A 15418-nucleotide genomic window follows, 5' to 3' on the forward strand; every position below is an offset into this window, starting at 1 on the left:
CTCTTTTAAGATTTCCTTTTCCAAAATTCTAATGTGTGGCATACCATTTATTAGTTATGAGTTATAGTCATGTGAAGCCTTTATCACGGTAATGCTTTTATATGCAGTTTCACATGGCATAATGTAATGTAAATTGCTGTATTTGATGCCATCTGTCTCCCTTCTTATGATACATCTCTGATCAATCGCTCATCAGTTCATCTCTCTTGTATCCTGCTGTATGTTCACAAATAGCAAGACACATGGCTTTACAAATGACGACATCCTCAAAGCAAGGTTTTAGTTTTTCTTACATCTGGGTACCAATTTGTCCCAAAATATGGATACAGTAAGTAGGTACACACACTCTCACACTCTCTCACACACACACATAGTTTCCTATCATTATGGTGACATTTCACAGGAGTAATTGGTTTTGTACTGTTTCCCCCTATACTAACCCTACTCCTAAACCTGCCCTTACAAAAAAAAAAAAAAGAAAAAAAAATTATCATTGGACCCAAAAAAGACAATGAATTCAGATATTGCCAGCTTTGTCCCCATAAAACAGGGTTTACCTGAACAACACACACGCAGACCAGCACAAAATAGTGGTTATCACCTTAGATAAATCACTTTTAGTGTCAAAATAATTCAGTGCATTTGGTTATTCCTAAATTGAAATTGAAATCATAACTAAATATCTATTGAATCTGTATCTATAAATGCACCAAATTATTCAGTGATTAACCATTAAGATGAGTTACATTAAATAACAAACAACTGTATTAAACTGAATGAGAAGTCATGCTAATGAAAAGTTTGATAGTAATAGCTTTATGTACGGCATTTACTGTGAATGAAACGTGTATAGATAAAACACTTTGTGTAGTGAAAAGGATATTTTGTGATTGAGTCATAAATCTTATTGAAACTGTTTTCATTGCAATATATGTCATATAATAGTAACATTAAAGTGATAATGCATTTAATAGTTATCATATACTTGTACCACATTTTTAATTCTTTGAAGTTTTAGATGGAAGTCAAGCACATCGATCCCTAACATACACAGCTTCTTATAAACCTATACTTTGAGTGGTAAAAGTTCTACCTAACCATAAAACAATCCATAAAGAGCTATTTAAGAGTGCACAGGGGGCCACTATCATACATGCTTTTATGTTTGTATGGTATTTTATGTGCAAGTCACTTCGCAGTGTTTCTACAACAAACTTGTCAATTCTCAAGCATGCACCAGTGTGAAATGACTGCATAAAAAGCAACATGTCTGTTCGGACACAAATGATGTATGTGCATGCAGCTCATGCACATATAATGGCACCATGATTCATAGGCAGCATTGAAGAATAGTACAGCAAGTGTATGTATAGACTACTCCTGCTGAGCCCTGACAGTGTGAGTTAAGCACAGCTCAACCCACTCATTTGCTAATGCCCTTTTGGAACAGGATTTCAACTATTACATTCTGATAGTGTGGGGGTGGTGGGGGTTGGGGGGTGTTATAAAAAAAAAAAGATAAACATGCAGGAATCTATAGCCATATAGAAATTTAATCTACAAACTAGAAATTGACTAGAAAGACCAAAATAATAGGTTATAAAAGAACATTTTTTTTGGGGCAATGACTATAGTGGTACAGCATTGGAGCCTGTTTCTGATAGTGGATTCCAGTGTGTTCAGATGTGGTAAACTTCATTTGAGGTAACTGTTGCCTCACTGTGGCACTCAATCGTCTGACACGGCATGTGAAACCGTTGGCAGCGGTGTGACTGCGACTGACCATATTGTTTTCTCTCTCATGCTTAACAATCTCAATTTCTCTCCATATCCGAATACATGTCATGCTGTTTCTTTCTTTTTATCTCAGCCAATTTCATCCTCTCTTTCTCTTTACCTCTTCCTCTCTTTCTGACACACGCTGACATGGGTGGCCCAAAGTGACATAGCCGTTGCTGGCCAAGCCTCATTACCACGGCACAAATGTCAGCCACACCACAATCACTGTCCCGCGGAGGACAGGGTAACGGCCTCTACTCAAGACTTTTTTTTTTACTTTTAACGCCTCTCAACTTTTTTTACTTTAACTATGAATGTCTGCTATGGGTGGATAGGTATTTTTGCATTTAGCTTAATGTGTTGGGTAAATGGGACGAATAACTTTATATTGGGCTTTAATAAAGTTTCTACAACTTGGAATGTATGTTTACATTAAAAAACACAACTTGAACTGTTGTTTAAATTGATGCAGCTTATCAAGTTTGGATTGTGACTAAAAAGTTCATTCAAAAAGTTGGCTCCAGCAGTTGCACACTCATAGTTTGTGTTTAATCTGAATATCTATTTTGAGCTAAATTTTGAATTAATATGGTAACAGTAGCATTCACACTCATTATCTGTCTATTCTTAACACTGTATCCTGACATTTAACCCCACATCAGATGCATTGCCCAGGCAGGTCCAAAATTAAGGCTCAAGTTTTAAATCCTAGGTTGCATTTTTCTGTTTAATAAGTGCTGTATTTGGACAGTTCTAATGGTGATGTAATACTCACTCAAGTCAAGTAATACTCTTAGTAATCCGACTGCAATATTAGCTTTTCATGCACCTTACACATATTACAAGCAAAACTTTTGCCCACATGAGCATCTGTAGTCAAGCTCAAATGAAAGTTACAAACTCAGAGAAAGCCACAGTGAGCAGTGACCAAAGGCAATTAGTGTTACCCCAATGACATATCTAAAAATAAATTATTATAAAAATATTTTTTCTTAAATATCCAGTCTTCTCCGTCAACTAGCTCATTCCACCTGGCGACATGTACTTTTTCCTACTTTTACACACATTCCAGTTATATAAACAATAGTTTCTTCTTAACATTATACATTTAAAATCAAAGAAAAATCCTAGCATGATTTTAAACATCAGCATTTAACATCAAATTTCATTCACTGGTGCTCTACACCCTATCAAAAAAAGGACACCAAATAATATTTCATTTACAGCAGATAGTCTAACGCACAAAAACACATGCATAAGGCCTGTTTGTTTGTAATTACCATTCTCCTGCTTCATTATTATACCGACTGAATTGCATTAACTCCTAACAGTTTGAAATGAACTGTTCTGGGGTCTAAAGGCTCTTTGCCTCCACCGCACCATCAAGGACAGCTCCGAGCTGTTCCACCATGTGATTGAATTGCTTTCAGGCAATTCATCTTACTCAAAACGTTCACCTCTCCATTCCGTTTTGGCGCACCGTGACGCTTAACCCTTGTTGCCATAGTGATGTTTCACCGTGGATAACAGCGGTAGCCTGGACAAGACTCCTTGACCCCTTGGATTAACTCGCCATTTAGTGCGGAATAAAAACACCTCGGCAAGTTCTCGAATCCATCCACTAGTGTCTACCCTGACCAGTAATACTAATGAAGAAATTCGCTTTCGGAACAATGGTGAGAATCAAACACTTAAATGTTTGCATAACGAGCTCTTTTACCTCGCCACTTCTCCATCTTAATCATTTGCACTCTCCAAAACACCCACACCCTTCTTCAGGATCAGAGACAGGACCGTCGGGCCGGGAAGCCATCCGACGAATTAATCCGCTAAGGCTGATTGCCATCAGTAGCTTATGATTATGCACCCTGATTACGAAGCCCACCCGAGGACCACGCTATGCCGGCTACACATCGTCAAGGTGGATATAAAATCACGCAATGATTGCACTGGGACGGATCAATCTAGCGGCCGCATCGTCTTTTAGCTTAGTCTGAAGTGTAACTATGATTAATAAGGTGTACTTGAGACCTTTATAGCTAGTAACACTTAACGAGACCTCCGGCTTTTAAAAGTCGGGCCTGTTACGCGTCATACAACAAACACTTAATTTAACGGACATGGAGAAATTTCACTGACTGCGAACTGGAGACTTAAAACAATGAATCTGCCTATATAGGCTAGAACGGCCTTTTATCAATTGTTCTTGGGCTAAATTCAGCAAACTAAACTTTTTTTTTTAATCCTTTCAATGTAAATAGATGACTGTGTTCACTGATTTGATAAAACAAAATCCTCGTAATGCAGCTTTAAAGAAGCAATTCTGCCCAAGCTTATATTTCCATTTAATATTTCTTTTAATTTACTGCCTTCTGGCAACATATGTATTTTTTGGGAGGTAAAGGTACAAGTTTTTGCTATGCACCCTGTGCTAACAGAGCCCAGAGATTCACACATCATCCTGGTCCCCTCAACAAAAACACAGTAAGATTTTTCAATGTTCAATATGAAAATCTTCACTAATTAACGTAATTTTTAGAAATGTTGAGGCTTAAATAAAATTGGCAGAAGTAGGAAGCTAAATATATAGGCTATAGATGCTATAGACTACGCCACATTTCAGTCTGTATTAAAAAAACATCTTTCCTGAAAGTTTGAGTTTTATAAGAGAGTAAGTGTAAAGACAATGAAACTGTGACAATGGACTAGAGAGTATATATATATATATATATATATATATATATATATATTCTATAGAGGAGTTTTTCTGCATGGTGTGATGATGTTTAATGTCACTGACAACCTCTGTCTCATTTAAAGCTTAAAAAAATGAAAAATCAAGGGGGCATTGATGTACTTTATGTGGTAGAATAAAATAAGGTGAAGAAATATATTCACCTTATTTAATTTAATTAAAGACCAATTCAAACAGCCCATTTACTTCAATGGTAAATGGGTTCTGCCCTACAAAAATACATCATACCTGCAACACCATTACAATGAAGATTCGGAATGATTCTGACACACCACTTATGTGGCTGTTGATATCAGAATGAGACATATGGCTGTCTTACGTAGGCCGTTGCTTTTTTAGAAACACGGAGCACCATCAACCCAAAGGAAAACTTTTGCCAAAGCTTGAGTTTTAATAGTGTTTTTTATTTATTTTTATTTTTTTACTTAGTGAGGGGAATAGAATGAGTTGAGCTAATGGAACTATAGGGTTTCAATTGGAATTTAGCCTTTCTCCCATTCCCAGTTGAGGAAAATTGACACTTTGTGAGCATTGGTTAGTGTAAATTTTTCGAAATTGAGATTTATACATCATATGAAAGCTGAATAAATGAGCTTTCCATTGATGTATGGTTTGTTAGGACAATATTTGGCTGAAAAACAACTATTTGAAAATGTGGAATCTGATGGTGCAAAAAAAATCTAAATATTGAGAAAATTGCCTTTAAAGATGTCAAAATGAAGTCCTTAGCAATGCATATTACAAATAAAAAAATACGTTTTGATATATTTATGTAAAAAATATTTTCATGGAACATGATCTTTACTTAATGTCATAATGATTTTAGGCATAGAAGAAAAATCGATAATTTTGACCCATACAGTAAATTTTTGGCAATTGGTACAAAAATACCCAAGCGACTTAAGACTGGTTTTCTGGTTTAAAAAAATTTCAAAAAGAGATATTTGCAGTGAAGCCATTAAAGAACCATTTGTTTGTGCCAGTTCTGGAAAGAACCATTTTTTCTTAGTGTGAAGAATATATTTTTCCATTATATATCCTTTGGTATGGTTCCATGAAAAACCTTTAACATCATGGAACCTTTCACAAAAGCTTCTTTTAAATGAAAAAGGTTCTTTAGATTTTTTAAATGTTCTACACACTGAAAAAAAAAAAAACTTTTTGAAGTATTCTTTGGAATAGAAAAAAGGTCCCTGAAGTTGAAAGGTTCTTCATTGAACCATTGATGCCAATAAAGAACATTTATTTTTAAGAGTTTAGGCTTCCATCTCTTCTCCTCCCTTTTGAAAATGTGAATATCATTCATAGAAAGCCACTACAGCACAAAAAGCAGCACTTAAACACTTATCCATGACACACCTTGTTCCGAAGAGGACAGTGATGGCATCAGAAGAGATCTATGCCACAGTATGATACATTACGGTGTACATTACAGTGTAATGTAACGCTTTTTACGTTCCATCACACGCTGATCACTGACAGTAGCTGAGTATCATGAAGGCTCTTACGCATCGGAGTGGGAGCCAGTGATGTACTGCCAGGGGGACGCGTCATGTGCACAGGACAGACTACATGCTGAGGAGTCCCTATCGCTGCTGCTTAGCACTTGGCGACAGATTGCAAGATCTCAGAGCCAGTGTATATGTCTGCATGAGAAGGGCAGGACAGATGGGAGGAGTATATACAAAATAACATTTATAGCAAATCTTTCTTGCCGTACCATTTGAATGACAATTCTCAGTGAAAAGCATTCTCCTTAAACACCTCAAGAAATTGTTTTATTCATAAATATTCGTCATAAAAATAACAAACATCAATGTTCATCCATAGTATTGCGTATAAACGGTCTTGATATGTACAAAATCATTTCTGCAGTATAATTATTATAACTTAAGGCAAGTTCACATTTTCTACATTTTCCCCATTACCTCTATTGAATAATTCAGCTAGTACAATGCAAAAGCTTTTAGACTGAAAGGCATGTTGAAACTGTTCTAGTATCATGTGAAAGAACTATTGAAAACTGCAGCAACGTATGCTTTTCTAATCACTCAACCGCAGGGTCGAACCCATTGCTATTCTACTTTTTTCTCAACACATCACAAAATATAGGAACCACGTGAACTGGATAATTCATATTTCATGAATTAGGGTCACATGGTCACACAATAACACACAATTGTGGTCTGGTAAAAAAAAACGAGAGTACCTGTTATTGAATAGCAGATACCTAGGGCAGACAAAGGTATTAAAAACGGCTTAATACATTCCAATTATGGACTGAAGAAATTCAAGACATCTTATGCATGCCCTGTGTTTTCCATAACACAAGGGACGCGATGAAAATAAAATATATAAATAGTCTCTCAGTTCAAAATAAAATGTAAAAAGTAGCACTTGTTAGAAAAATACAAATGATCATTGGCATATAAATGTATTTATTTCTTCCCACTCGCTGTGTAAATTTGACAACAGTAGAACTGGATTGTTTTATTTTTACAACACAATTACTAATCGATAGAGCATAGCAACAAAATTAAACATATAAAGGGGAAAATACGTTGTAAAAACCTTGGCACAAATGAATCAATAATGCCACCATGTTGTAAAACGAGGTAAATCTGACTTGTGCTATGAAGCATCTATCAGTGATTATTAATATCACGTAAACATTTACATGCATTTTTAAAGAATTCTTAAACAGGTGACAGCGTTAGAATAGAAGAGACCAAAAGCACGATTTAAAACCATTTTTAAGTTCGAAAGTGGAGATAAGTGCAATACATTCCAGCTGTGCGTTTTACTGCCGCATTACAATGCAAGGTCGAGGTTGGAGCTGTTCCATAGTGAAAGTGCTGAACTGCAGTTCATGTGTTCTGCAAAACACGCTCCTCGATTGAGAAATATGATGGTCGAGGACAAATTATAAATAAAAAACACTTGATTTAAGTTTATGCGCTTGCTGCACACACCCCAAGCTGCACGTAAGGTTCAATGTGGGAGGTCCAGTTTCATATTTCTATCTATTCCCTATTTCGCGAAAAGGGGATATGTCACCTCAGTGGACCTTTACGCTCATTCGGGTCAATTGAATCAGTTGCCACGACGTTCACTTGAGCTTTGGAGTTGTAATCTGTAGCCTAAGCAACTGTTTTAGTAAGCTTGAATCTTCCAAGACGGTAAGATTTGACATCACGCACAACGAGCGCTCATTACGCCTTCCACATCTGTCGCTTAAATGGCCTCTGGCAGAGTGAACGGCCACGCGTTGACAACTTGTGGCTTCAACTCCATCTTTTCTTTCTGTTTGAGATGCACCCGACCGTGCCGTTTCCTTTCGTCGCTCCTGGCAAAGCGTTTGCCGCACACGTCGCAAGAAAAGGGTTTCTCGCCGGTGTGAGTGCGGGTGTGCGTGGTCAGATGGTCGCTTCTGCTGAAGCTCCGCAAACAGATGCGGCACTGGAAAGGTTTGTGTCCCGTGTGGATGCGGATGTGCCTGTTGAGCTCATCCGAACGTGAGAAGCGCCGGTCGCAGGTCTCCATCGGACACGTGAAGGGTTTCTCCTTGGCCGGTCCAGTAGAGGAAGCGGGGCTCTTTCTTGCACGATTTGGCTTCTGAGCCCGTGTATAAGTTTGACCGAAAGACTCCGGCAATAATGATGAATACAGTACCGAGTCTATTGTGGAAGTCGAGTAGGTTGTGTCGCAACTTGACTGGAGTTCAATATTTGGAAAAATGGTCGGTTTTAAAAGACTGGTGGGTGGGATATCCATAACTGGAGTGGAGTAGTTAAACATGGGAGCGCTGAAGCCCTGTGTGCAAGTATCTCCAAAGCACTGCTCCTTGTTTAAGGGTACTCTCCACTTTGAATTCGATCTCTGGGTTTGTGCAAATAGGAGAATAAGAGTCTAAAAGTTCTTTCACGTCCACCTGTTGTTGATCAGTTTGAAAACCATTCGACATGGAGAAAGGCTCTGACTGGAAGCCTGCATCCAAGTACGATTTATTGAAGGTCCCCCACTCGTAGCAGCTGCTGTCGAATTCATTTTTGATAACCACCGGGAAAGTCGCGCTCTCAGACAGCGGCTCCGCATCTTGTGCTGAGGAGGCAAAGTTTAAATGCGCCACAGCAGAGTCTTGGGCCTGTATGGCGGTCTGGGAGTCCGGGTAGCTGTGGCCTGGCTGTCCCGGGGAATACAGTGGAGGGGTGGTGCAGGTGGAGGCCTGCGTCTGGACCCCCTCGTCGCCGAAGCTGCTACGGCTTGCGTTCATCGTTCCGTCTGCACACTGATGCGCATCCGACACAGGGGTCGTTGAGATGCCAACGATTTCGGTGATCATGTTGAGCAGTGTTTCCGTGCTGCAAGGTGTTCCTTGAGATGTTTCCACATAGAAGCTGCCTGAGTAAGCTAGGGAGGTCGTGTAGCTTTCTTTCGGACCCTGACAAGAGTTATACTGATCTGTACTCGTGGGCTCCGTTTTGGGGGTAATAGGCGCCCCTAGGATGGAGAAGAAAAAAACAGGCATGCGTCAGTGCCTTAAGTGAAATGTGCAATCAGTTATATAACTACATAGTTTCATGCGTGGCTTAAATGAACTTGCACTATATAATTTTTCATGCAGCAGTAACTGAAATCTGATCTATAACAAAAAGCACTAAGATTTTTAAAGATCTGTCAGAAACTCACCGTGTGCAAACTGGGGCAGGTGCTGTCCTTCTAGAATCCATGAAAACATCCTGGGTGTCTTTGGAGCCGTGAGTTTCCATCCCTGTCGCAGAACTGTTACAGTTTTCAAACTGGGAGTAGAAGGAATCTTGAGCGTTCAAATCCATGTTGTTAAGCATCTTTCCGTGAATGGGTTTCCAGTGGCTGTCAGTCCGAGCAGGTTATTGATAAGGGGGTATTGCAAATACAAGAAAGAGCAAAAACCTTTCCGCAGTTAAGTCCGTGAAGGCGTTCGTCCAAAAAAGAAATATAAATACTTTGGAGTTCCCTCTTTTTAAGATCTGCGTCAAGGTAGTATAGCTCTCCAGCTATCTGTAGATGCGCAGATCTGTTGATTCTCACACCAACGGCTTCCCTTCGCTCGGCTTTTATACACTCCGTCTCACCGATCTGCCCTCCTCCCCATTCATTGTCTCCAGTGAGAGGATTCCCCGCTGCGTGTCATCTTCGTGACCATATATGGAAAGAGGATATGACGGGCTTCCCCAAAAAAGGAGAGTTACGGTTATGACGCTTCAACGAGATTGTCGTTAAATGTACGGGAACGACGGAGAGCAAGGTTTGAGCTATGAATGTTTCTTAGATAATTAAAACTAAAGCACTATGCATTAGGCTGCATTTTCTTAAAGACATCTGAATGCGCTCCAAACGAAAATGAACAGAAAGTGTTAAATATTTATATATAAATTCGACGTCGAATTGCAGCCTGTTTGCTTTAATTTCGTTTTAGGAACGACTTGTAAAACTGAACTAATTAACTACTATATATTTAACAAACATCACAAACTTGGACGACATGCTGTTGTGCATTGCGATGTAAGAAATATTTGCGTAACAATTAACTGATTGTGTGAGTTCGTTTGGGCATGCAATAAGTTATATGGTACAAAGGCATTGAAGTACGATACAACATGTAGCATAAACCGTGGAAATCAACTCCCCCGTTTTTTGAGCTGAAGTTATAGTATTACCTTATTAACTTTTTCACCTCATTAATTTTTTGTAATTTGCATTCCTAAAATGTAAATTTTCCAAAACATGAGCTCGTATGCTTTTAGACTTGATATACTTTGATACAGACAAAATACACTTCATAGAACATCATAAAATTATCGAACAGAAAACTCATTTTTAATACAACATTAAGTAGGCTAAAACTGCCCTGAGACAAATGTGAATATTTTCCTGAAACATATAGATTGTAGAGACGCTCTGCCATCCTGTCACGCAAACCTGACGGTAAAAGTGCTCTGTTGTCCAGCACCATGGAGAGCGCCTCTTGAAATAGCAGGCTACTCCATTCTACAATTATAGTTCACGGCAAGCAGTCTGTCTGTGTACGTTGCTATATCAGTGACATTCTCGCTTTTGGCCTAATGTAACAGTCGAAATGAAAACGGTTCCCTTCTTCCTTTGCCTTTTTACAAAGAATAAAAAATATCATGATCATGTCTTTAATTCTGAATGAAAAGTCATGAAGAGTCGCAATTTTAAAAGGATGTGTAAAGGTCACTACATTTTCTAAGAGAAAATAAAATGAGATTTTGAACTTTTTACGGAACATCTCCGTAAGATAAAATGTATGTCTTGATTTTGGACATCTTTATTTGTTATTGACCCATGTACTGCGGTCAAATCTATCCCAATTTCTAGGATTTAGCTATTTCACCAAGGAATTACAGCAATATTGGACGTATTGAACGATAATATTGATTTGTTATTGAAAAATATTTAAACATTTTTTTTAAGAAGGCATTTCAGAAAAACTAAAAAGTAGACTAGATTTAAGATTAATAAAATAAAGTTATGTTTTCAGGCTTTTTAGCCAAATGTTCTAAACATTACAACAGTAGCACAAGGAAACTCCTACACTGGTGGCTACACTCTCTACAACTGCAATTCCCTATTGCAAAATCCAGTTTAATCTAGAAACTGTGCCTTGGAACATATTAGCTCAAAATACATCTTGAGCTGTGGTTCAAGATTGTCTGCCAGCTAATGATCAGAGCCAAAACACAGCCTCAAGCTTAAGCAGTATTTTATGGCATGGTTTGCAAAACCTCTGTTAAAAACTCACTGGGGACAATGATGTCCACTTGTCCTGTTATAGGTAGGTGGAAACTTTATGAGAAGTTCAGGTGGCTTTAAAATCACTTGAGAACTGTGGTTTGCCCCATTCAACTGAGCAGTAATAGCTGTGACTGACACTCTTGTGCAATATTACTTTGCATAGGCCACTGGAGCACCAGTGGAGGACAAAAAGAGACAAGGAAGAATATGTTGAGCAGTGGGCTGAAAAAAGCGAGGCACTCATTTAGCACATGCCTACTCAAGTATCCTTTGTTCACCAAACCTATTTCTGTATTTTTTTAATTTTATTCTATAGCTTTTTTTATTATTGAACAGCATGTGCTTACAATAGTTGAAAATATTGGCAGTTGCAGTATATTTCATTTATTTTGGAACCGCCTTGAGTAAAAAAGATTGGCCATGTAACCCATTTAGGCGAGGTTTCCATAAATACATATGCACAATGACAAAGAAGCAGTCATATGCACGATGGAATTGGCTTTAGTGGTGCACAAAATATTCCTCTTATTATGATGATACAAAATCGCACTTAACAACGCGTTTGACATTTTCTGGAGGTAACCGTTCGCATCTCCACTTTCCCCATTCGAGCCCCTAATACCACCCCCCCTCCAGTGGTCTCTCCCAGTTGACCTAAACCTATTAAAAAGCTCTCCTCTTAAAGAGTTCATAACACTGAGACGCTGTTGTGATAACTGCCGAGTAGCGCTCACCTCTCGCCTCTGCAAAATGCCACGGAGCTCAGTAATGGATTTATGTAATTCCTGCACTTACCAAGATTATTATACCAAAGAAATGCAATGAAGGTAAAAGTGTAATGAGACCATGGATCTGTCAGTATTTTCTTAAAAGTTTGTTTGAAAGATAACATCGTATGATCTGAGCTCGCACTGCAATATCTACAGGTATCTCAAGCCCATTCAGTCTTTAAATAGCACTGAATGACAAAATAGATGTCTATAGATAATATTGGTTTGTCAGTATAAGCTCCTGCCAGTGCAATGCTTTTGAAAATAAAATGAATATCGTGTCTCTACTATGTCTTCACTTATTTTTTTTCATGCTTGTGATCCATCTGTTCATGCAGCATTTTGCAGAAAGCTCAACAACACCAATATCAAATGGCATAATCGTCTCCACACATAGTTTGACTAATTCCCAAGGCAATGATTGAGCTGAGGGAAGAAGCAGCAATGCAAAAGAGAAAGTTGGAAAATAATGCAATATCTTACAGTACAGAGCAATATAAAGGAGCAACAAAGAATCATGTAAAATATTACAATAAAATAACTTGGTTACTATTGCAAAAAGCTTAGGTTCAAAGGTTATGGGCTTGAAATGCATCAAGACGTTCTGAAAAGAGAGGCTTTGGAGTACTTTCAAGAATGTCTGGTAGGTTTTCAAGAGGCAGAGGAATCATACGCCCTCCACATCACATTTCTGCAGTTTGTCCCACATTACAAACCCCCAACGGCACCGGATGAAGGCTCATCTTCCTCAAACCATAGCAACAATGAGAAATCGAAAAAAGGGATTGGGAGAGCTAACATCAGAGATTCCACGACCGGAAACACGACTCAATGCAAGCTTGCATCACGCTGCCAAATTATTTAGCTTTCTTTTCGCTTTCACTCACAATCCCATGCATGATTACGCTCCAGTGCTTGAACCCCTTTTAGAAGGCACGGATCTTATGAAACGGCAACTTATCACTTTCCTCCGTCTACGGAGTGTGGGAGTGGGGTTAGGAAAGCCCGATTGCCGAACTGAAACCCTACTCTGCGAGCTGCAGGTTTCCCTCGCAGTTCCAGAAATACACCCTTGTACTCGCCCACCCTTGTCCCCGGACATCCATCCTCGCCTTTCAGGCTGGGAGGGGCTGGAGCTTAGGCTTTCTTCCTGATCGTGACTGCGGAGGGTTCCAGCAGTTCCCCGCCCGCTCTGACTGACACCCCCACATTCCCAGCAACCTCTTCTCTACTCTGAGCCACAGCTACAGAGCATACCAGCAGGCCAATCTGGCTCTCCTCCAGCTACCTGGAGTTATCTAATCACGATAAATGAGGATACATTAGCTTAGCACCACGGCGACATGGCGCCTTCTTGTTACACAGCAGGGTGCTCCATCTTGTAGCACTCTTGCTTGTTACAGGGACAAGGCCCTTAACTTCTTCCTCAACTCCCCAGCTGCCACCTGAGCCATTTGGAGAAATCAACAAGCTCATTGTGCACTTGCATGGCGGCCCTCTTCCAACTGTGTAATTCGAGCAGCTAGCACTGCGTATTCTGTCAGGAGGTAGACTTCACAACGACTGACCCCATCAAGGTGATTCAGTAAAAGCCTATAAAAGAATTCATCACCTTTTCTGAGGGACAACTACAGACTGAAAAGGAATGAGTCTATTCAAACAGATTGCACTGCTGCTATGAGGAAACCAAATAAGAATGTAGCATCTCTCTCTCACTCTTTCCTCGCTAACATAAGTAACTATGGTAACAGGCGCTCTGCATGGCACTGCTTCCACAAGCTCTCCAGAAATAAAACTGTTGGGCTAAGAGCGAGCAGGTAAAGACAAAAGATCCCGGGCGCCACTATTTATAGAGGCAGGCTTACATAATCTCCACACAGACCAGCGCTGGCCAAGGGAGGTTGGGTTTTGGGGTGGCACTAGGGCACCGGCCCTAGAATTGAATGCGCGAGATTAGTGTCTGGAGGTTACACTAAAGATTGTGAGCAAGCATAAAGGCTACAGGAGGGGGAGTAGTGAGAAAGAAAGAGTTTGAACTGAGAGAGATTTGATGGTTGCACTGCTAAAGGGTGAACGCTTGGCAAAGCTTAGCATACATGGGTTTGTTGATCAGCAACACAAGCTCCCATGGGACACATATCAGCCTGTGGTGGTGGGAGATATTCGCCATTGAACGTCACTGTATCAACGATTACATCAACACTCGATTCACTGAGGTAACAAGTGCTTATGACAGATGGAAAGAACGCTGTCAGGGATAACACACAAGACGTTACCCACTGGCACTGTGAGCACTCTCCCTTCATTCCACACAAAACCAAGAGAACACAGCTGAGGGCCTGAGACGACAACGTCACAGTCTGTTTGGCTAATAAAAGTGGAATGATTGAGGGAGAGTGTGGATGTAAACTGGTTTATTAAAAGGATTTGGACAAGTCGATACAGTAGCTTGTTTGAAGGACGGCACTGTCAGTCCTAGTGTCACAAAATACATTTGTTTGGCACAAGGAGTGTGACTAAATGTCTCCCCCTAGCAGTCGTACCCAGTTATTACACTCTCCGAGCTATAATATTGATTCTTTAGAGCTTGACTGAACAAGGTGTGAATAAACTGCTTCATTGTTATCCATCAGTTGATATAATCAGCAAATTAAACTCTCACACTTCATAAAACAGGAAGCTTTGAGAATGTAATGCAATAATTGTCCCATTATGGGGCAAAAGAAAGTGTGACTCATGTAAATATACCCCAACCACTTTTAACAATGGATGCAAACAGAGGCTCGGGATCTCATCAATGCGCAAATGGAGGAACTCTGACTCATCTATTTATGCCCGTGCGTTACATCTCACTAATGCTGTTTTGCCCATTATCCCATTGTAGCTACAGTGCATCTGAGGAGAGGGAGGGGGATTGCGCATGGAGTGTTTTAGTCACACCGAACAACCAAAAACTACAAAGGCTGGGAGATGCATTTCAAATTGCAATAGCCCAAGGGGAATGAAAATATAGTGGAAGATGTGTGTTTATCTTCTCTCGCATGATTCGTCATGTTGCTCACGTTGCCACATGGTTCTTTCATTGTGTGGAAAGATGAAATAAAAATTGTAATAAATAAAAATCTCAAATACAGCATGACTCATCAACAGGCTTAAGTCTCCAAAACACTGCTGACGCAACCAGTAGTGTGTAAACGGAGGGATGTCAACACTTTTGAACTTTCCCTCCGATCATCATCAACACCACACTTAAAACGATTACAATTACAAGCTAAACCTGCTATAAAAAAAAATAAAAGAAGGATTTGTAGTTTGG

The 15418-nt window shown here is 39.6% G+C and overlaps 1 pseudogene; it reads right to left on the reverse strand.

Moving 5' to 3' along the window:
• Positions 1-6960: 6960 nt before the first annotated feature.
• Positions 6961-9651, reverse strand: LOC113100279 (early growth response protein 1-A-like; annotated as a pseudogene).
• Between the last annotated feature and the right edge of the window lie 5767 nt (positions 9652-15418).

This window comes from Carassius auratus, unplaced genomic scaffold (assembly GCF_003368295.1).
Source record: "Carassius auratus strain Wakin unplaced genomic scaffold, ASM336829v1 scaf_tig00217217, whole genome shotgun sequence".
NCBI classification, from domain to species: domain Eukaryota; kingdom Metazoa; phylum Chordata; class Actinopteri; order Cypriniformes; family Cyprinidae; genus Carassius; species Carassius auratus.